Source organism: Lasioglossum baleicum, chromosome 13, assembly GCF_051020765.1.
Source record: "Lasioglossum baleicum chromosome 13, iyLasBale1, whole genome shotgun sequence".
Taxonomy (NCBI): Eukaryota; Metazoa; Arthropoda; class Insecta; order Hymenoptera; family Halictidae; genus Lasioglossum; species Lasioglossum baleicum.
Genome location: NC_134941.1, coordinates 3,544,008 through 3,568,429, shown reverse-complemented (window position 1 = coordinate 3,568,429; position 24,422 = coordinate 3,544,008). Strand labels below are relative to the sequence as shown.

The 24,422-nt window shown below is 33.5% G+C and overlaps 1 long non-coding RNA gene across 2 annotated transcripts; it reads left to right on the top strand.

Moving 5' to 3' along the window:
* Nucleotides 1-163: 163 nt before the first annotated feature.
* On the top strand, nt 164-23,815 carry LOC143215231 (uncharacterized). 2 transcript variants are annotated; one of them, XR_013010329.1, is made up of 4 exons: nt 164-327; nt 22,429-22,518; nt 22,753-22,850; nt 22,930-23,815. It is a non-coding gene; the product is annotated as an uncharacterized LOC143215231 (long non-coding RNA). The 2 variants fall into 2 exon arrangements; XR_013010328.1 differs by having other exon boundaries at nt 22,753-23,815.
* Nucleotides 23,816-24,422: the final 607 nt, after the last annotated feature.

Sequence of the window (24,422 nt, the reverse complement as noted above, 5' to 3'; positions counted from 1 at the left end):
TTACACGTCGGGCCGACCTTCGTGCACCACCGAGTCACTTGCCAAAATATCATACCCGAACAATAAAAGGATTTCTGAGACACGCAAGGCCAGGAAAGCGGACGTACGGCTGGTTAAATTACAGGAATACGTGCAACGCGCATCGCATTCCATTACCACGCACGTAAAGAAACATGAACACAATTTTTATCGTCCATACTGATCTCATCTTTTCTGACAGGAAAGCGGACATGTTTTTATCAAACCACGTCGACATCGGAGATGGTGACAATTAGACGGCGGACGTTATGGGTTTGTGACAAAAATGAGTAGGTGCAATTTGAAACGGTAAGATTATTAAAGTATTTAAAAATACATTGAACATATTAAGTAAGAAAATGAATTTTTCTATTTCACTCCAGTTTGTTGAAATTTAGGTAGAAAATTTTTATTTTGCTTGAAGATTCGTCGTCTATTGATACCCTTAATTGTTCAATTAAACTTTCGAATTATTAATCAGCTATTAATTATTAAAATTTTTATACGATTTAGAAACCCTTCATTAATTATTAGACTGCGGAACTTTATGCAAAATAAAAATTGTATGCATCAACTGCAACAAACGAGGTCCAAGTAATAATTTCATTCATTCTTTAATAATGTTTATAAGCTGCAACTAATACATTGATGTTCTCAAATCTTTTATTTATTTTACTTATTTATTTTATTTATTTATCCTCTGTTTTAAATTGCAGCTACCAATTTTTATCATAAATGCATAAAATCCGCAGTCTATTAATTATATTATCTATGGCTTGATTTATGAACGTACATCTTATTAGTTGTCATTAAACAATTTGTTGAATATTTTAATCAAAATGACGGATTTCGGATTCTTTATTTTATAATTATTCGAATAGTAATCTTCGTGGGCGATTACTAGACATATTTATTTATTCCAATGTATTTTATAAAAATGATCGTGTAATGTCTCGATGAATTCAGTCTTGTTATTTTTAAAAGGCAATGTATATTAGTTACTATTAGTGCTTGGTTGTTCGAATGTGAAATTATATCAGACACTCTGATGTCGTTAGAAAAATATAAAAATAAATATTAGGATTATCAAGTAATAAATAGGAAAATGTAAAATTTCAATGCACATTACGATTGATAATAATACGTTTATATCAATAAATGTAAACTGGTATACAAATATTAATTATAGCAATTCTTTTTATAATTTTTGCACAAATTATTTGTGAATATCTTGACATACACTCTCACACTGTCAGACACATTCTTGACACTTAAAAGTAGAAAACGTGTTTTATCGTTGATGAATGCTGGTTTGAAATCAGCTTTTCCTTGGGAATAGAAACAAATATGTGTAGCTGTTTGAAAAACATTCCACGGAGAGCGTTACGTATCAACCTAAACGGAATATTTATTTGGAGCGTGCAACGCGAGTATCGAAAGGACATAAATATTCAATTTATCGCATTGTCTGTGGATTAAAATCTGTAAAGGAAACGACAAGTGCTTGTTCCTGTTCCGTTTCGCGAAGAAATACGTCTATATATGTACGCCGGGACGTGTAGACCGATCGATCAGCAACGATCATTCGATAAATGAAACTTATGTGGAAAAAGGACCACGCCCAAGTACCTGAGGGCCATGCCAGCCATGTATAAAGTTACCGCAGTTACGTAAGGCGCGACAAAGGCACACCATAAACCATATTTTAAACCGTACTTCAACCGAGCGCAACATGAACGATTGTCCACGTTATTTCTGATTTTGTATTCACTTCATTCATTTACATATTCACACAATTTTAATAACAAACACTTCGTCAGCACATCATTTTTAATCATTTTGATTTATCAACTTTATTGTCGTTTATATTCTGTCGAAAATATAAAAATTCTGAAATTGTTACATTTTACTTTACTTCTTTATAATTTTAGGGATTTTAAGTCTTCATGTATTCTTGTTTATTTTTTCTTTACTTTCTTATTTTGATTGAAAGACTTTGCTCGTGCTCATCACATTTAATAATTGATAATTATTAGACAGATTTTATGCAATTTAAAATAGCAAGAACATCGAAAGAATATAAAAATACTGTTAAATAATTTTCAACTTATTAAGTACATTAAGAAACAAAATAAATTTTTTCACTCCAGTTTGTTGCAGTTGAAATTTATGGAATTTGAACACTAAACCTACCACTGCCGGTTCTATATTTTTCATTTCATAATCATTGAAATGATGAAGTTGCTTACGTGGAAATTGATTCGATAAAATTCTGTATCCAAGCACATATTGTCGTAAAAATTGCAGCAAATCTAAATAATTAGAGCTTCGTTATTTTCGCAAACTCTAACATGTTAATCGCTTTTAGTGCACGGTAGATTTAGTGTTAATAGTTAGCTTCTTTGTAATTCTAACATAAGTAAATAAATCCCTTACGACTTCTTCCATACTTCTTTATTTCTTAAGTGAACTAAGCCCGATTTTTGTTTTTGCATTTGATGAAATTTTACTATCTTACTACGTCTTCATTTACCATTTCGATATTGATGGATACTAAATATGAATATTTAAATATAATTTAATTGACTCATTGCATTTTTTCTTGCAATCGATGCAGACAATTTTTATTTGACATAAAGATCCGCAGTCTCATAGGGATTAGATCCGCAATGCGGAATCTAATAGGGAAATGGTGAATTTTATATTTATTTAAAAATGACTGAAATTATAAAAATTTCTCCTGTGGGACATTACTAAATAAAATATATTCGTGCTCATATTACAACATAAACCTGATTATAAACCTGAAAGTAAATTGTTGATAATACGGACTAGACTGCGGATATTTATGCATTTATAGCAAAATTGAGTACATAAAATTCAAAATCGTTGGAAAATTTTAAAAATTGTAGATGTCAACATATGATTTCTCTCCTCTATTAAAATCATAAAGGAAGAAATAACATTGAATTTTGCATAAAGATCCGCAGTCTATTAATAATGATTGATTCGACGCGGAAGTGAGAAAAAGCAGTAATCGTGTCGCGAGATAACGCGCTCTCAGCTTTTTATTTAGCAGAACAATAAAGCCATAAGGAAAAGTGCAAGCCATAAAGAAAGACCTATCCTGCCTGACAATCTCATATTGGTGCTATTATTTCAACGCGATAATTTTAACGTGATCATTAGTGGAATATTTTCCTTAGCCTTGAACCTTACAATCTCCTCAGATCCTTTCTTTAAATGGAAAGTTCAGAATTGTTGTGTGTACATAGAGAATAATATCTTCACGGAGAATCTAGAAAAGTGAATTTTCCTGTAAATAAGGAAGTGAGCAGCGAATTTATATTAACCATTTAAAAGCATGACTGTTTTATATCTCTAGTCTAAATATATCCAATTTAGAGCTCTTAACTGGAAACGGCGAGATAGACTTGAGATGACGACAAAGGCAAGTGAGAGATAACCCCGAGGGCTTCGAACTACTTATTTCAGGCAAGTGGATTACTGACGTGTCGATATCTCGATGATATGAAAGTTCTCGCCAGGAGAGAGCTTATTTACATTCGATAGCAGCTCGATTAAATAGCTGAAACGAGATCAGATCTTTGCGAAACGTTCGATAGCCCTCTCATGACCATTCCAGTGACCCTGCTTGGTTTCTACGACTATACTTTCCATTTTGTATTTGTATACAGAGTCGGTAGATGAAGGATCGCGAACTAAGGGGAAAATATTACCCTCTCTCTGCCAGTGCAAGATTAGTCACGTGACCCGGCCGCGGTGGAAGCGTGGGGGAATAGTATCGCAGAGGGGGAAGGTAGTGTGGGGACACAAGTCTTAATCTGGCGACTCTGTTTATACATACACTGTTTTCAACACTGGAACTACCGAGTAATTAATGAAACCGATGTGCAGTGGATCCAAAAGGTATCTGGAAAAAGTTTGGACATTTAACTTGTGGTAATTTCGTAAACACGAATAGTACAACCATAAGTTTGAACTTATTTTAACACTAAACCTACTACGAAGAGTCAAATGACCCATTTTAGATTTTTTATTTGACAATTATTGAAATTGTAATGGTGTTTTCATGGGAATTTATTGAATATATATTTTGACTCCAGTATATATTGGATTGGTAAGAAAGTAATTTCGGTATTTTAAGGTGAAATTAAACCGAATTTCTTTATCCAAGCGATGAACTTTAATCAATAAAATATTTTCTTAATTATTCTTTCTGCCGAAAGATCATCAAACAGAAGGGTATGGTATGGTATGGACATGATATTTGGTCCCCTCAGGGTTTCAAATTCATTTACCAATCCTCTCCTTTTTCCACTCTCACCATCGCCTTTTCAGCGGGACCTACTGTTTATGGTGGGTTCCGAACCACCTTTTGCCAACAACACGTGAAAAACACCCCGGGTGGGTCACTTTCCGGTTTTTGACCAGACGGTCACCCATCCTAGTGCCGGTCACGTTCCACGTTGTTTAACTTCGGTGATCTAACGAGAACCGGTGCTTTCAACGGGACTACGGTTGTTGGCATCAAACAGAAGGGAAAATAACTTATTCATTAAAGTTCATTGCCTGAATAAAAAAATTAGGCTCTATTTCACCTTAAAATACCGAAATTATACTTTCTTGCCAATTCAATATTATAGTAAAAATAGCACAAAATATAAATAAATTTAATCTTGTTATTGTTATAATACTGTACACACATTTTTGTAACTGTAACACTTTTAATGGTCGGTAGGTTTAGTGTTAAAGATTGAAGCTTTTATTTCCAAAGGATGTTGCACATTTCCTTCTAATACATTTTTGCAGAATGTTTGCATTTTTCGTGAGCTGAGAAAAATTTTTTTCGTGGCTGAACAAAGCAAGAGATTGAAGTCACTTTGCAACGACACTACTGGTTGAATCAAAGTGTAATAGCAAATCGGATGATAACTAAGGAAAAATATAGTACGTGACCATTTTTTGAGGAATATATAACGATTAAATAGTGCTAAATCAATTTAATACATGGATAGTACTCGCTGGTAATTAATATTTCGTCTGTGCAAGTTTAGAGAGTCGAGGACATTTATCTTTACTGCCAGAAAGTAATTAGTCATTACTAGATTGCGAATCTTTATGCAAAATAAAAAATGTTTGCATTGATTGCAAGACACAGGAGCTAAATAAAAATTGTATTTTTCTTTTAATGATCCTATTAAGCTAATAAATTAATACATTGATGTCCTTAAATATTTTTAACATGTCCACTGTGTTAAATTGTACGTACCGATTTTTGTCACAAATGCATAAAATCAGTAGTAATTGCAACAACGTGAATTGCAACTGAATTGCAACAACCTGAAGTGAAATAGAAATTTGTTGTTTCTCTTGATATGTTTAATAGGTTGAAAATAATATAATATTAAATTCTTCTAATTTATTTACTGTTTTAAATTACGCCTACTCATTTTTGTCGTAAATGCATAAAATCCGCTGTCTAGTAATTACTAATTACCCACATTCACTACTTATCTGTTAGGATAATTATGGAATGGCATTAACACTAAACCTACCACTGCCAGCCAAATGACCGGTTTTATATTTTTCATTTCACAGTTATTGAAATTATAAAGTTACTTACATGGAAACTGTGATTCGATAAATTCCTTTGTCCAAGCAGATATTGCGATAAAAATTGCACAAAATCTAAATAAATAGAGCCTTGTCATCTTTGTAAAGTAAAACATTTGAATTTCTTTTAGTGATCGGTAGATTTAGTGTTAATAAATAAGGTGCTATTCTCATACATATATGTATATTTAATCATCGTATTTATTATTACGATATTTAATAATTGCACTATTAAGTAAACGAGTCAACCTTTCAAACTAGCAGCACCCTCGACGACCCCGCATTGCCAAGGTCCAGACAGCTCCTTCGGTGATGCGATCAGAGAAGAATTTCACAGGATAATTTACTCGCCGCGCAATGCACGCAACGATTATGCACGCTCGATCCTATGCACGAGACCATATCAGGCGCCGCGTGATCCTTGTTTTCAAAGTCTAGATATGGTTGCAAATTATTTTACAACTGGATCATTGAGCAATGAATGGAATAACTAGGTAAAGTGAATCTGGTTAAGCGAGGATCATTATTCAACCGTTTACGTGCAACACATTCATTAAACCGCGGCGCCAAACGCGATTACGCAACGAGTTTTAATTAATCGTTTAACGCGTTCACTGTCCGACCTCCTAAGCTCGAATATACATATAGAAAGATACAGTAACATCTCTGTAATTGTCACAGAGGTGTCTACCGTAACTGTTGAAATTTTATCCCCACCCCTGGAGGGGATCCTCCTTGGAACCAGTTAAGCATCGGTGAGACTCATACTAATGCTAGGAAAATTCTAAATGAAACTTTTACTATCGTATTCGACTCGTTTTTCTCATTAAAAGGATATCAAATATGATATAATTACGGTTATAATTACTCGTTTTATACATATTTACCGTAATTGTCAAGTCCACAACTTCTGCTTTGTTACACAAGTAATTATGATTGTAACTATATCGCATTTAATTGGTGTCATTTTAATTAGAAAAAAACTTTCTCTAAAAACGACACTTATATTAAAATGCACTAAAAAGGAGAAAATCATTTTTTTCCTGGTTCTCCATAAAATACCAAATCCACAGTTAAATGATTAATAGTATTCTTCCCCAAAATTTTAAGCAATTAGTTCAAAATTTCTTCTGTTATAAAATTAGTGTCGGGATAGATAGAAAAATTTAATATAAATTTAAATGAAATCATGACATCAGTGACTATAAATAAATGCGTGGAGCGCCCACGGAGATGACGTCAATATAGTTTAGCGCTCCACGCTTTTATTTTTATAGTCACTGATGTCATGATTTTATTTAAATTTATATTAAATTTTTTTATCTATTCCGACACTAATTTTATAACAGAAGAAATTTCGTAGTAATTGCTTAAAATTTTGGGGAAAAATTATTTTTAAAAAATGGGTGGTTTTTAAAAAGTTTGTTTTATATATTTTATTTTCTACTGTCATTGCCGTCGGGTGCAAAATTCTAGCAAGATTGGACTATGGGAAGAGGTTTAAAATTCGTTTACAAGATTTGACGCATACAACAACACGGCAAGTTATAATAATATAAGCGTGTTAATAAAAACGAGATGAGTACGATGGTACTTTCATTAATGAAAAACCAAAAATAAAGAATTTTGATTTGTGAATCTGTAAGGCTGCGCTGCCATGAGTCCTTTGATGTTTACCGAACGCCAGAGCCTCGCTCCTTGTTTCCTTTTCTAGCGCTATCCTTTTCTACGTTCGGCATACTATAATGAATGTAGCATCTCCACTAAATAGAACTGTCGCTCGGCAGACTCGAACATGCGACAGTTACGGAGACATTACCGTAATGACGTTCCTATGGCCAGCAATTTTCTTATGTTCTACAAATTTCAAACAGGGATTAATCTTATTTGCAGTGCTTGTTGTGTCCATAACTATTTACCTTGCAATTAATTCTAGATTTATTAGATGTACAAAATAAAATTATTTATATCGCTCTAAAATCAATGTAAAATGGTTAACGTATTGCACATGTTAGTTTATAATGGAAAGTTAAACATAATCAAGTTACTTGAGGTCTGAACACCACGAGGTCTCTGAAACGTCGTTTTAAGGCGAGGGATTAATTACGTAAAGTTTAAAATACTCATGAATGTCTGTGTTTATGTCGGATGGTGCAAAAGGACACCAAAGAGTATAGTCGGATAAGGAGGTCAAATGGCCCCTTAAAGGAAACCTTCTGTAACAAGTTTCAAGTCGGTATTCAAGTCGGAAACCCCGCCACAAGGGTAGTTATAGGGTGAGTAACTGTTCTGCAAAAAATTACAAAGAAATTCATGAACACTGAAATTCATTTCACCTGATAATACACACGATTGTGAATTTTGTCCGAATTATTTATCGACTGCAAAATCGATTTTAAGAAAATTCTAGAAACTCGAAATTGCTGATTTCATATTGAATTTATCAGACGAGCGCGTTCATATTGTTACGGAAGTTGTGTCTTATCATTTTTGGATTTGGCAAACATGCTTAAACAGATTGAGAATCTCCAACAATCTGGATAAATGAATATCTCTCATCAAAGTTTCAGTGGTACCAGTTTTATATAAATTCAATAGTGAATTGTCGAAGGCAATGTCCTCAATTTTTTTATAAAGTTCATCGTAGTGTGAATAAAATAAAATATCGATTTCTTATTTTCGATGTTTCTTCACTTTTCTGCTGGTGTACTATGGAATATCGAACACTTCTACAGAGAACTGTGCCTAATTAAAAATCCAATTAAAAATCATAGAATTTTGGAACACGCGTTAAATTCGAATGTATACATCAGCTTTCGGGCACAATTGGTATGGGAATTTCTGAAATGTCACGCATTACGTACCACTTTGCGGAACGTGTATGAAGGTTAATTGCATTCACCAGAGAAAACTGAAAAGGAATACTTTGAAATTAAACTCCTCCGAGAGCCTGCGGCACGTTTACCTAATCGCTGATCGAAGATGATCCATCAGTATCTTGGTAAGCTAACACGGTGCTCGAACGGGAAATCTAATTAGTCAAATCGAGAAGAAGAGAGGGCCTCCTGTACTCGCACTTATAGATGATTGCGAATTCGTAGACAGGTACGCATTAAAAGCAACCTCGCGGTTTCGCAATTCGAACAGGTCGTCGTTGCAATTTCATTTGTGCAAGGTCGCCGGCTAAAAGGAAGCAATTAGATTTGAAGAGGAAGGACAACGGTATTTTTAATCAGTCATTTTTTTTCATAACGGTGCTCCGGTACTCGAAGGACGATGTTGCGAAATTATTCGGTCTCATCATCGCAGAATGTCCTGATGTAACGCCGAGAATTTCTTCTTTCATTGGCTCTGCGCGAAGAAGGAAGAAGAAAACGCGGCAACGCTTTCACAGTTATTATAGTAATGCCATTCGATATTATCGCGCGAATTTCAAGCATTTAATGCAGCAAAAACGCCTGGTGAGAAATGTACATTTTTCTATTGTCAAGTTTTTCTATGGGGACTCGATAATTGTGAGTCATTCCATTGTAGTTTAAGAAGATCGAGAATACTGATACATATTCATTTTATTCACGTGTGTAGACTTGACAATGAAATTGTGGTTCATGGCACGTGACCGATAATAATTATTTATTAATTCTAGTGGTGCGCTCATTATTTTTACAATGCATTATACTTAGTGTCTATTAAATAAAATGACGCAGAAATAGAAATTTGTTCGTTCAAAATGAAATATTTAACATTCTCTATTGATCCATAATTTTATTAAACAAAATGTTAGAGGATCATTGCTGTAAACCACTTTATTATGTCTATATTGCAGATTTTATATATTTATAACAAACAGATCAAGTGTAAGATAGTAAAAACATTCAAGATATAATTATATTATATTAAACAATTTACACCAAAGAAATAAATACCAATATAATGGCTACGAAAAAAATAATATAATGTAGGTGGAAAATGTATCTATGGCTCAAAATGGACACAAGAAGGTTAATTGTTTCAGCTAAAATAAAATTGTACTAACACTAGATGTATATTAGTTAGTGTCATATATATGTATATATACAATTTATCAAAAAAATTATAAGAGTATATTTGCTAACTTGTAATGTAATTTTTATTCAACAGAGGCAATTAAATGAATTCACCACTGCAGCAGTATTCTCGTATCATTCATTATAAATATAATAATGTAGCACTGATGATCACGAGGTGATCAGCTTGAATAAATAGTAAGCTACCGATTTGTGTAGATTTAAGAAATATTACGCTGTCGATTTGTGCACATTAAAGAAATATTACGATGTCGATTTGTGCAGATTTAAGAAATATTACACTGCCGATTTGTGCAGATTTAAGAAATATTACACTGCCGATTTGTGCAGTCTTAATAAATAGTAAGCTACCGATTTCTGCAGATTTAATAAATATTACGCTGCCGATTTGTGCAGATTTAAGAAATATTACGCTGCCGATTTGCGCAGACTTAATAAATAGTAAGCTACCAATTTGTGTAACTTGAATAAATAAATAACCTGTCGATTTGTGCAACTATAAAAAATACAAAGCTGCCCATGTCTGCAGCTTGTAGTTGAGAGGAGGCACGTAATACTTACAGGTTATCGGACCACTCAGGAAAGCACGTATACATAATATCTGTATCATTTTCTGTATGCTTTCGGGGTTCAATTACTCGTCAGGACAGCTCCATTTACGATCCGGCATAACTCCGCCTTATTATAAATCTTTGTCCGCCGCAGTTCGTTTGAAACCGTTTTACGTAATCGATTCGTGATCCACCTTCGAACACAGCTCGCCTTTTTTCGCGTTTCAATACCGGGCCGGGCTGGTAGCACCCGGGCAGGTCGGTTCGTAGGACCATGTTCTGCCCGTACTTTCTCCAGAATTGCGTCACACGTGCGCCACGACACCCCATTTCTACAGCTGCGGGATGGTTTCGGCGGTACCACGAGCACGCGCATAAATTTCACGGCAACGTTCTCACCATATCCGAATCCACGGGTCCCCATCGCGCCGCGAATAGGATTTTCTTTCTTTTTTATGAAATATTCCATCACAATGTGCTACGCATACAGGATTTTTTTAAGGATAATTAATCAGTGAAAAATTCCGGTTCTTTACAGTGATATTAATATAACTCTTAACTTTATCTTAACAATTATTTTTGAAATAATTTATTTCGATAATGCCCAAGCCAGCTTTATACGACGACAATGATGTTTTTCATTTTACAACGAGATGCAAAAATTATTGGGACACTTGAAATAACTAGAGTTAATTACTCTAAATTCTCATTATTATTTTCATGAACGATTCTGCACACTGTATTGAAGACGAAAAGGTGTTTCTAAATTCCTCATAGAAAAAAAGTCGACGTTCTTGATTGGCCTGGGCATTCTCTAGGCTCTAGACCTCAACCCAATCTATTGTAGAAATTATTGAAGAAAGAACTTTTAATGCAAACCTGTGCATTGTTCAAATAAGTTATGTGAAAAATAGTAGATAAGATTGTTTGGCATTTATTTAATATTTTCTTTCGAGATACGAAGGTGATCGCGAGTTCCCGTATCATTTCGTAGAATAGTTTGAATCGGAAATTAAAAGAAAACAACGCTGAATAAAAAATTTATGTATTCTGCATACCATCTGCAATATCTGAAGACATAAAGAATCGTATTGTTAGAACCTGCAATGATACAACTCCGGAAATACTTGAATTTGCGTCACTAGTTCTCATTGATTCTTAACAGACTTGTATTGCATACAACGCGTCATGTAAATTAAAAATCAATTAAAGAATATCTCAGCAATGATTATTCAACATTCAGTACTGGTTCCGGTAGCGACATTGAATGTTGCATATTATAATATTGGATGCTAGCTATAAATAATTTGATGTTAGCTATAAATGATTTGATGTTAGCTATAAATGATTATTTGTTAGCTATAAATGATTAGCTGTTAGCTATAAATGATTATTTGTTATCTTATTATATTTCAAATGATTATTTGTTATCTTATTATATTTCAAATGATTATTTGTTATCTTATTATATTTCAAATGATTATTTGTTATCTTATTATATTTCAAATGATTATTTGTTATCTTATTTCAAATGATTATTTGTTATCTTATTTCAAATGATTATTTGTTATCTTATTTCAAATGATTATTTGTCACCTTATTTCAAATGATCATTTGTCACCTTACTTGTGACCAAATAAGATGTGTTAAGCCCGTGTTAAATGTGTCCAACCCTGATCTAAAGTATTTAATGTATCGAAGATAAACGCAAAGTTCAACAGCATCTCTTGGAACTGAATGAGTACTTGCGTTTTATCTTATGTGTCATATTTCAAAGCGGTCGTGGCCCGATACAATCTATCACGAGCAATTCTTTCAGCACTGCCTGATGCCGCTTTTTCTTCGCGCGATCAGTTTCAATTCTGACTACTTTTATAAATCACCTGGTTCGCCAGGCATTACGTGAAAGACATCCGAGTGGGAAGCCCAAGAGCACGCTCCCGCGCACTTAATTGACGTCAGCCCGAGCCGAGTCGGCGTGGTCCGGGTTCGAGTCCGGCACAAAGGAAATGAAAATAAAATAAAGCAACGCGGAAAGAGTCCAGTTTTCAATGAGCGAAATAGGCAGGAAAGAAAGTTGGCTCGCGTCACCCGTTCGCCTTTGGTCCGCTTAGAAAGAATGAACGTCCTGGAACGAGATTGAACTTGTAGCCAACGGTCAAAATGACGCAGTGCCGTGTCTGGTTGATGTATCGGAGGAGGATCTCTCTTGGACTTTCCAGGATCCGGTGGTGACAAGTAATTGATAATGTAATCGTGTTCGAAATTGTTATACGAGCGGATAGCAATTTCTACCCTTTACAATTTCTTCCTTAGGAAAACTGGTTCTGCTGGACTTACACTTGTTTCTACCGTTTTGCAACCTGCAGCGAATCATGTTTTTGATCATTCACATTCCAGAGATTGTTCCAACATACTTATCACGGTCAATAGATTTTTCTTTGCAACTATTGAAATTGTCAAGACACTTCCCATGGGAAACAAGCATATATTGTAATTGGACTGCGGATTTTATGCGTTTGTAACAGAAACAAATAAGTAGATCAAATATAAACAGTCAAAATATTGAAAGCAAAATTATACAGTTAGGAGCATAACTGATCACACACTTTAAATAACTTTTTTACGAATGGATCAAACGATTTCAATTTTTCTGAAAGGCTAGAAGAATTAGTTTAGTGAATGACGTCTAATAAATATGTTGAAAAAATGCATCGAAAGTTTCATTGAAATTGGTTAACTGGTTTACGAGTTATAAACGATCAAAAGTAGTAAAAATTGCAATTTTTCATGATTTTCGGCATTTTTATCGTTTATAACTCGTAAACCAATAACAAGGCCCAGCTAAAAAGATTGTAAAAATCAATTTTTACTATTGTTTTTCACAATTCCGACCAAATGTATTTCTACAACATATTTTTTAGACGTTATTTACTAATCTAATTTTTCTAACCTTACAGAGAAATTCAAGTCGTTTAGCCCATTCATAAAAAAGTTATTCTGATTTAAAGTGTGTGTGATCAGTTATGCTCCTAACTGTACATACATTATTACACAGCAAATCTTTATGTGAAATAAAAACTTTGCACCTGAATTGCAACAAACTCGAGTGAAGTTGAAGTATATTTTCTTTCTTAATATGTTTAATAGATTGAAAGTAATGTAACAGTATATTTTAAAATTTTTTGTCATTTTTGTCATAAATGCATAAAATCCGCTGTCTACATTATTATTAACGAAAAACACAGTCCAATCAGAGCGCGGCTACCTCAGCTCGTGCTGAGCCTGGCGTTGCCATTGGCGGAGCTGGAATTCGTTTGCTGCAATCGCGCTCTGATTGGTCCGTGTTTTTCGTTGATAACTCTTTTACAAAGCCGCGGAGAATAATTTCGTAAAAGAAATAGTTACTTCAAATAACGTCAGGAATCGCCCCTTTCAAGGAAATACATTTTTGAGACTCCCTGTATACTGAATAATACCACTAAAATTGTATTTGTAACAAACAAAATCAAATTTTAGCATCTAAGCAAGAGAGAGAGTAATAATTAGCGGTAGTTATGAAGCTTGAGGAAGTAAAACGAAACCCGCACAAATCGTTTCGCAAACTGTTAAAACACGTGTCGATCCCGCAACGCAACCTCTACATTACGAACTCACGTTCTATACGAACCTGTATTGCGAACTTGCGCGCAGCAAGCACGTCGGTACATGCCATTTACAAATCAGTGTATCAGCTGAGACACTCGGCGAGTTCGCTGTCCTTATCCGTAAACTTGTCCAAAGTCTAGTGCAAACGGTGTTGTGAATCATTCCCTAGTAAGTCACAAGTATCTCTTCGTGAATCGATCGTCTGGAAATCCTGTTCTTTCTCTTCCACGCCGTCGGAATTTATCTTCACCCCAAAATGGAACCTTATGAAACAATGTTGCTCGAAATCAATTTGCATCTTACTTCTTGGGAATATTCTATACACTTTATATGGTGATCGATAGCTTGGAATTTCTGTATACATATAACGATTTTGTTGACTATATTAGTAATGTCATACATTAGGAAGCAGGAAAAGCAAAATGTATTTTTGATGAAGGTAATTTATTTTTGTTAAATAAATTATTAGAACTACAATACGACAAATATATTTATTATATTGTAAATTACAACTTTTAGAAAATCCAGCAAAATCGATGCAATTTGGTTAATTAAACCAAAATTGGAAAAATAAAGTTTTGCATGCCACAAACCAAATAAAAATTAATTTTCTCTGATATATTACAGTAAAAATTAATTCTCTCAAATATGTTTCAGTAACAATTTTATTTCAGTAAAATTTTTATTTGAACTCATCAATTTATATGAGTGATGTTAATAATGTGATCTAAAGTTCTGTAGAAACCTACAATTCTATGTTTGCTAACTTTCTATGCAAAATTTATTTAATACCTAAAATGGTTGCTTTTTTTAATTTGTTTAATATCTATGTGGCTAAAATACTATGAAATTATAAATATCAGTCAGAAGTAATCACTTTTTAATCAAAAGGATAGGAATTAAAAATCTAATAGGATAAGGAAGTAATTAAAAATCTGAACGCTTGCCCTATGCACAGTTTAAACAGTTTTTAATTAATCATTTACAATATAAAAAATACATATAAAACAATTCAGTACACAGAGGGTTAATGGAATAATTTATACTTGTGGGGGATATATATATATAATTAATCAAACAGTTCCCTTGAAACGGTACACAGCAAGATTCGTGGATTTGCATAATTCATGAGGTAGATGCACAAGTAAAGTATCGATTATTTCACAGAGGAGTCACCGAGGACAATGTTTGCGGAAAATTGGTGAAAGCCGGATAACGAATTGCAAAGGTACTTGTTAGCATTTACAAGAACAATGTTGAACCTGTATATACAGACCATTATTTTCTTAGTTAATTAGATTAGTCTTTTGAAAAAGTGTAATGGATTTTTGTCTTACCTTAATCGAAATGTTGTAGACTTCACTCTGTTGTAAAAACCTAATCTTGAATTTAAAAGTGAAGAAAGCGTGAAATTGAACACTACAAATTATTACAATATTTATATTTGAACTAAATCACCCGAACATATTCGTAAAATTATCTTAAAAACTAACGCAATTGAGAAACATCAAAATCAATTAATTTTGATAAAATTTCAATGACAATAGTTCCTAATATGTTTAAAGTCAACTTTAATTATATAAAGTCTATTATTATGATATACATATAGAGATCAAAAATTTTTGTTATATAATAATTCGACTATGATTTTATCTATTTATTCAATAAACTGTGAGATTGTTAATAGAAAGTAAGAATATTGTCACATTCTTAGCAATTTATTAAAATGATTACAAAAGAAACACAATATTGATTTCATCTTTATTTCTTACAATGGATATCAATTATTAAATGTATATAATATAAGTAATTAGATGACGCGTAATTAAGGGTGCTCTGCTTTTCGATTAAAAATGAGAAATTGTTTCAGAAATTCTTAGCTTTGCCCTCTAGATTTTTAAAAACAAATACAACACTCGTGAATAGTCAATGTAGATTTCCATGACAATGAACGATTCATGGTGAACGAATGCTGGATCAAATGGATCATTAGGTTACAGTCTACGTCGTGTACGATCTGCATTTCCCTGATCCAGTGCGGTACACTTGATCGTCATGGTTCAACCATCACCACGGTCAGGCTGCATGCTTGGCAGAGCACCGGCGCCGTCAACTATGCGCCAGTCGTTATGGATCCGACCAGCATGCGATTCAGGTGACTTATTCAATAGACACCTTAGGCGCATTTAGTCTGGACTGTATAGTATTTCCTGGTACAATTTCAGATTTCTTTTGCATCTCTGTTCTGCGAAATAATAAAAATTGAGCAAATGGCCTCCGTGGAGGGCAAGTCGCATGATCTGCACCGTCATCTTACAATGAGTTTATTCAGCCGAGGTGATCTTGCTTCTGCTGTGTAAGCAATAAGGATGTCCGCTCTCGAGTATCTTTAACCCTCATACATTGTGCATAAGATCTTTAATTTCTTCCTGTTTACGTGCTATATTATACTCACTTCAATCGTACATAACAACACTATAATTTTATTCATTGTGCATATAAGCGTGTTATCGTTAGTTTAATCTTTGTCAATTTTTCAGAGTGAAAATTCGCTCATTTTCTTGTTTTAGATATTGCAAAATGCTCAATGCCTTTCTGTTTGCATTGTAGGTAGGGTTATCAACCTTTTATGATTGTAGGATACAATAATAAATCTAAAATTATATTATTATTGTTATGCATTTATTACAAAAATGAGAAGGTAATTTAAAATAGCAAAAACATTAGGAAAATTTAATATTATTTTCAACCTATAATATTAAACATGGTAGGGAAGAAAATAAATTTCTATTTCACTCCAATTTGTAGCAATTCAGGTAAGAAAATTTTATTTTGCATAGAGATTCGCAATCTAGTTATGAGTTTTTCCAGTAGTATAGCTTTCATTCCATGACAATTCCATGACAATTCTGGATCAGCTCGTAGACAATTCTGGATCAACTCCACGACAATTCCGGGACAATCCTGGATCAACTCCACGACAATTCCGGGACAATCCTGGTCAACCCCGGACGGTCGGCAACCCCAGCTCCCAGGTTGTAAAATGTATTTCTTGAAAATATGATATAAATGAAACACAACTTGTTGATTTAACCCTTTGCACTCGGATCTATTTTAACACGAAAATGAAATATTGTTTCTGATCTAGAATAATTCCATTCTATATGATTTTTTTCATTTTATACATATAAAATTGAAATAGTAGATTAAACAATATTTTGAACGATGGTACAGCAATTTTTAGGGGTGTGACTCTGAGTCACATATTATTCTAGTATCTTTTTGTAACCATTCCTGAGGAACGTATGGGAGCTAAATATTTTACAGAAACAATTTTAAAGTCCACAAGAGTGAGACTTAACAAAAAAATAGGTGACTAGAACAGTTTAGCGCTGAGTCAACAAGCATGAGCTAGTGGTAGCAATTTCCTAGAGCGACTTTCCAGATTACATAAAAATAATCAACATCGCCGTCGCAGAAAGTTGTTTATTACACTTAGGAGAGTTAAAATTAGTCTTGCTTAAGCGGTCGTTAATTTCTTGGCCCAAGACACAGTTTCGAGCGGGAACGTTGGCACGTTAGACGTGTGTACACGTCGATTCTCTTTATCCTGTTATAACACGAATTGGCCTAACAGTGCCGCTGGCCACCGTAGCGAAAGTAAAGCTTGCCTGGGGGCAGTTCAAGACGTTACACCCCCGCCTTCCGACGTTTCTCAGCTGATTTTCCAACGACGGAAATTTGTTTTGGTACCTATAACTGCGTAATTAAAGTAAAATCGATATTAAGCTCGATTGGACAAATTCTATGTTGTAATTGCACCGTAAGATTCAAAATGATTTCTTACTAAATAATTGTAATTATTCGAACAAAAGGTCGAATCATTTAATTTGCATAAATATCCGCAGTCTACTTATCACGTAACAAATACAAATTATGTTACTGATTCTCAATGGAAAAGATTAAGATACTGATTGTGTCTTCAACAAAAATATTAAATTGAAATAGCTGATTCCTTTATGTATCAATTAAATTGAGACACTATTCATTTTAATTTTATATATATATAATTTCCTTCAATTTATACACGACATACGTAACCAGTCGATAATGAAGTTGGTTATTAGCAAACTGTAATATTAATAATAATATTATAAATTCGTATGTTTATATTTAATAATATTATAAGTTACCTCAAACTGGCAAAAAGTAATAGAAAAGAATTGAAAATATGTTATTGAATAAATCTATGAATAAATATCTTAATTTTATTTTTGAATTTTAATTTAAACACGCTACAAACTTTTGTTGCAACCCATTATTATAATTACAAATTAATTAGTGGTATTTACACTTTTAAATAAGTTTATTGTTGTTATAAATATCTATTTGGTAACTTTATTAATTCAGGTGGGATCATCAAATGTTCAATAACAGAGTAATTCCTTATGAATAAAATTATTCATATAATTCAGATAAAATGATGAATAAAATTTTCAAAAAATGCTAGCTGCTAGGATATTAAATACAACAGAATTTAGTACAATTTTAATTTATTTCATATCTAAAAATGTAACTACCACGGAAAATAAAATTCTATTCGTTCCGAGTTTCTTAAAATTCGTTTACAAAAATTGTAAATTGCATAAACATCTGCAGTCTAATGATAAATATTATTATTCCTTCAATTGTACGAAAGGAGCCATGGCTATAGGTAAATTGGCTTCGTTGCACGCTATTTTTCAAGCTTTTAATTACCGTTCGAGTTCGGCGATGCTGCGGGCAACGAATGTAACAAAACAGCCGGAGGTAATAGTCGGCGTATCACAAAAAGTGGAAGCAATGAAGCGAAATGACATATGAAAGGAGAATGCGTACTATAGTTCGAAAATTACCGTTCCTGTCGTTTACCGGAGCGGGACAGTTTAGTACGAAAAATTTGTATGACGTGAAGCATAAAATTATAGGTAACAGACAGTGTCTAGACTCTTTAATCGCTGTTCCATGTTACCACAACCAATTAATATTCTTTTAACACGTTCATCAAAGTGAAAAGAAAAATTCGCTTAGAATTTCTAGGCCTGTGTCCAGAACTTTGTAATTTTAACTATACAGTAACTGTGTTGGGTCATAATTAGACTGCAGATTTTAATGCAATTCTTCATTTCTATATTCGATCTCGTGAAGATTAGGGAAAAATTACTTTCTAAAATATATTTTATGGTAGATGTAACATAAATATGTATATTAAGAATTTTTACTCATGTTTTCTTGTACTTTGAAAATTAGCATGTGCCGTAAGTAAATAAATAGGTGATGTATTGAAATGATACACATTCACTCATTACTAGACTGCGGATCCTTATGCAAAATAAAGACTGTCTGTATCGATTACATGGAGTAGAAACCAAACAGAATGTTATTTGTTCCTCAATAATTTTTTAATAGATGAGAAATCATATTGACATCTTCAATTTTTAAAATTTTGTTACAATTTTCAATTTCATCTATTCAATTTTGCTATAAATGCATGAAGAATATAAAGATCCGCAGTCTACTCATTACCATCTTTCTTTTGCAACACATATGAATTGATACACAATCCTGCGACATTGTATATGAAAAAAATATAACAGAATTATAAAATTCTTTGAAATTGTTAAGGCAAAGCAAATTCAGTGTTCGATTCTAAATAATATATTAAAATATGGCATGATATTTTACACAAACATGCACAATCTACTGATTACAATATCTTCAATAAGCTGCATGAACGAAAAATTAATTAATAATGAACGTTATTAAATTGTGTGCATTGTTGAGAACAATTTTCGTCGTTTCTTAGCATGTGAATTTGTTTCTAGCATTACTTTCTTCGATTACACAATTTCTAGTAACGTACACAGTGTATTGTTTATACAGAGTGTCCCAAAAATGTATTTCCTCGAAAAGAGGGTGATTCTAGAGGTGATTTGAAATAACTTTTCCGTTTACGAAAATGTTCTCCGCAGCTTAGTTAAGGAGTTTGTATTATAGAAAAATGTAGATCTAGAAAAATGTGGACCAAAATCAGAGCATTTCCATTTTTACATCCATTTTCGCAAAGGAAAAGGATTCTTCAAATCACCCCTTACAAGATTTCTGGGAATTCTATTAAGTACAGTTCCTGGTCATCGAATTAGGATCACTCCAAATTTTCAGCATTTTTCATGTTTTCCGTAAAATTAAAAGGCAGGTTGAAATTATAATGATATAGTTTATTAACAAAGAGCATAATACGCTACTACTGTATATAACACTATTAACAGGTGTTAATATCTCGTATTTCCACCCTTTGCCTTGATGACAGCTCGTATCCTTTCCGACATGCTTCGTATGCATTGATTTATCATATGCTTTATATCTTCGTTATTTTCCCAAGTATCTGTTCCCAAGTCTTTCGAGTAGGCTGCACACATTTTCTATGGCATTCAAGTCGGGAGAATTGCCTGGCCATGGAAGCATAGGGATGTTTTTCGATGAAAGTAACATCATTATCACTAGAGTGCGGATGCATTTATAGCAAAATTGAGTAGATGAAATTCAAAATTGTTGGGAAATTAAACAAATTGAAAATACCAATATGTATATGATTTTCCCTCTATTAAAATCATTAAGGGAAGAAATAATATTCAATTTTGTTTCTATTTCTTTCAATCGACGCAGACAATTTTTATTTTGCATCAAGATCCGCAGTCTAATTATCACGTTAGTAACAAATCTATTGCTATGTGTATACCTGGTTATCAACATATTTAGTAATAATTTGAATGACCAAAGACAATTTCCCATGTACGATGTAACAATATTGTATGATTATAACTTATAACCATAAAAGTGATATTTTTGTACGTGGTCCTAATTCGATGACCAGGGACTGTATACCTATCCTATTTCAACCAATACAATATACTATGTACCAGTGTAAGAGAGATTATCTAAATCATTCATGTGTTACATCATAATACAGTATTATAACAGAGAACACTATAACAACATTATTCAATTCTTATAGTCTTTACAGTTTGTATTTAACAAGTTCATTTTTGTCTGAAATGTACGAAATTTCTCGTACAAACACTTTAACTAGGCTGTGGATGTTTGTGCAAAATAAAAATTGTCCAAGTCAATTTTAAAACACAGATAGGTAAAAGTACATAATTTCCTCTTTTATTAAATTTAGCAAGTTGAGAACACTATAAAACATCATTCAATTCTGGTCCTAATTCGATGGCCAGGGACTGTATACCTATCCTATTTCAACCAGTACAATATATTATGTACCAGTATAAGGGAGATTATCTAAATCATTCATGTGTTACATCATAATACAGTATTATAACAGATGGGGAAAGAAAAAAGCAGCGGTAAGATGATTTTGGTAACGCAACAGTAACAATGCGATCATCGATCGTAACGAACTTTGAATCTCCGACTGAATAGCGCGATTGAACCGAACAATAGATCGGTCGGGACCAATCGATTAGGATTAGTATTTCGGAACTATTGTAGCGGAATTGAAGCTGTCTACTCAGCGCGTCTGACTACATGCAAAGCCGGAACGGGCGTCTGGTGATGCAATGCTCGCTGGCGCCAGATTCTTAAATGTGTCCTCGTTTCAGTAACCCGATTGATCGCATTGTATCGACATTGTCAAATCAGCAAGGCCGCCCTCTCGGTGAGACCTAACCCAGACCTTCGACAGATAAGTTGAAACCCGTTTGCTCCCTCCAAGAAAGTTCTACGAGCCTCGCGTCGCGTCGCTACGGCTGGGCGAACCGTGAGAATCGCAGCAACACACTTTTCACCGTGAGGATCAGTGTTATTCAGAAATTCGAAGGCTCTTCTTTGCTTCCGGTACCTCGAACGGTGGCGAACGAAACACGCAAGTCATAATGGCCGACAGCTTCCGTTTCTACTTTTTTAATCAGCGCGTTTCCTTTGATTGTCGAAGGACGCGCTGTGGAAGCTAATTAAACGCGAATTGCCGCACTCCCACACGAGTAGAAATCGATGTTTATTCCTTTCGTTAACTGCAGGAAGAATGATATAGATTGAGATAGATCCTTGACTTTATAGCAGGCCTTTCGTTCATCAATTATTAATCTTGGTATTCCTGCACGGCAATCCTTGTTGTGCGAGTGATTCTTCAACTTTTATTTACTCGCATGAAGTATTTACAATGTCAAAACTTTGAGTTTAGTGTTTCAAGCATAAACGAAGGTGTCGACTACACTAGTGAATATTTATTTTGCATTGAGATAGCTATTTTATTCAATAAACATATATTATGCGACTAACTGAAAGTCAAAGACGATTGTGTAAAAGGAAATTTTACTAAATCGAGATACATTATTTTACTGTACAGAATTCTAAAAAATATTACGTGTATAAATTGTTCATAGAGTCGCCGCATGCTATTTTATTTATTTTGGATAATTGGAAATGTTCGTGTCTATATTTTTCAGAGACATCAAGAGCTTGAAGAACAGGTACGCAGTTTTTATGAAAAAGAATTCACCAGCTTGAGGAACGTTGGGAGACAATGGCATAAATAGGTGACTATGTAATTAATTAACGAAGATGTTCATTTAACCAGTTATTTAGAAAGTTACGCGACTAACTGAAGGTTGAAAACCACCATTGTAAAAGAAAATTTGACTAAATTGAGATACATTTTACTGCACAGAGTTTTAAAAAATATTACGTGTATAAATTGTTCATATAGTCTTCTTTTTTATTTATTTTGTTATATGTATTGGATAATTTTAACGTTCGTGTCTAATTTTCAGAGTCATGAAGAGCTTGAAGAACAGACTTGAAGAACAGAGTTGAAGAACAGTTTTTATGAAAACGAATCCATCAGCTCGTGGAACGTTGGAAGACAATGGTAAAAAATGGTGACTATGTAACTGATTAATGAAGCTGTTTATTTCAAAATGTAATAGCCTATTTCATTTTATAATCAGGCATTTTATTCAATTATCCTATGGAACGATACTTTTAAATACTTCCTGTGACACAAAAATTGAGAAGTATTTTCGGAAAGAAGATCTGGTCCATTATAGTAAGTCGTCGAGGTTGATACGCTGTTCTGAAAACAGTAAAATTCATTGAATTTAAAGCATCTAATATGTACGACTGTAATTACTCACCGTCGATTCCCTTTTCGGGCGTCGGTGACACCCACTTCCATCTGTGGAAGAAACGAAGCTTATTCCCACCCTTGAAACCACGCATTTCGCAATTTTCTATTGCAAGTAACTGGCCATTCAGCGAAAGTCCTTCGGACGTTGGGAATTCTTCCTATCCATTAATCGTTGGGGAATGATACGACCGAGCTGTTATTTCGATGACAAGGAACCTAGAAGGAAAACTAAGAAAACATTATACTTTCTAATGGAAACGACCAACCAAATAGAGAATACTGACTCGTACAGTTCTTGAAATTCACAAAAATGTTGGTGCATGGTTAATAATAGTGTCTTTTGAATCACTAACATTTTTGGAAAACGTCTCTATTTCGAATACGTGAAACAATCCTAATAAATAATTCTTCCGTTGTTGCTAATTTTGGGGCCCTGGTCTAACACTGTTTTAGGGCCATACCAATTAACCCAAATTAACGCAAGAAACCAAACATGTTCGTATCATTTATTCTGTTTTAAGTTTTTAATTTAAATTGTTCTTATTTTGTTGACAGTAAAGGGGGTCCTTTGACTGGACAGGGCCCTGGGCTACACTGTTTGAGGGCTATACCAATTAACCGAAATTAACTCAAGTACCAAAAATGTATCATTTATTCTGTCTTAAGTTTTTAATTTAACTTGTTTTTATTTTTTTTTACCGCGAAGGAGGCCCTTTGACTGAATGGAGCCCTGGGCTAACACTGGTAGCTACTAAATTCTATTTATTTATTAACATAAATATAATATAATTATAATTTAATATATCATCATATATATATATAATCATAATATATTATTAATTATATTTACAAATATTCATTAATATTTATTATTATTACAAATGTATTATGATCTAAAAAATATATTATAGATTATAATTATAATTATATTATATCATACTTATTTATTTATACTATATTGGATTGGCAAATAAGTTCGTTCGGTTTTTGTAATTTATTCCACTCTAAAAAACCGAACGAACTTGTTTGCCAACCCAATATATTTGTATGTATCAATACTAAATTGTGTTTATCTGTTGCTGGTTCGAAGCGAAGTATCATTTACCTTTCCGCCGTATTCTTTCCACGGTATACTAACGATCACGGCTCTGAAAAATATATAGATCAGGGCAGGATCGGACACCAAAGGACACGTGCGTGAGACAATAAACAGGACTGTGACCGTGTCGAAACATGGTCCACCTACAACTTGAGTTAATTATGTCAAGGACACAACGAGCCTTCTCTCTGGCCCGTATGATACCCTCTTAACCC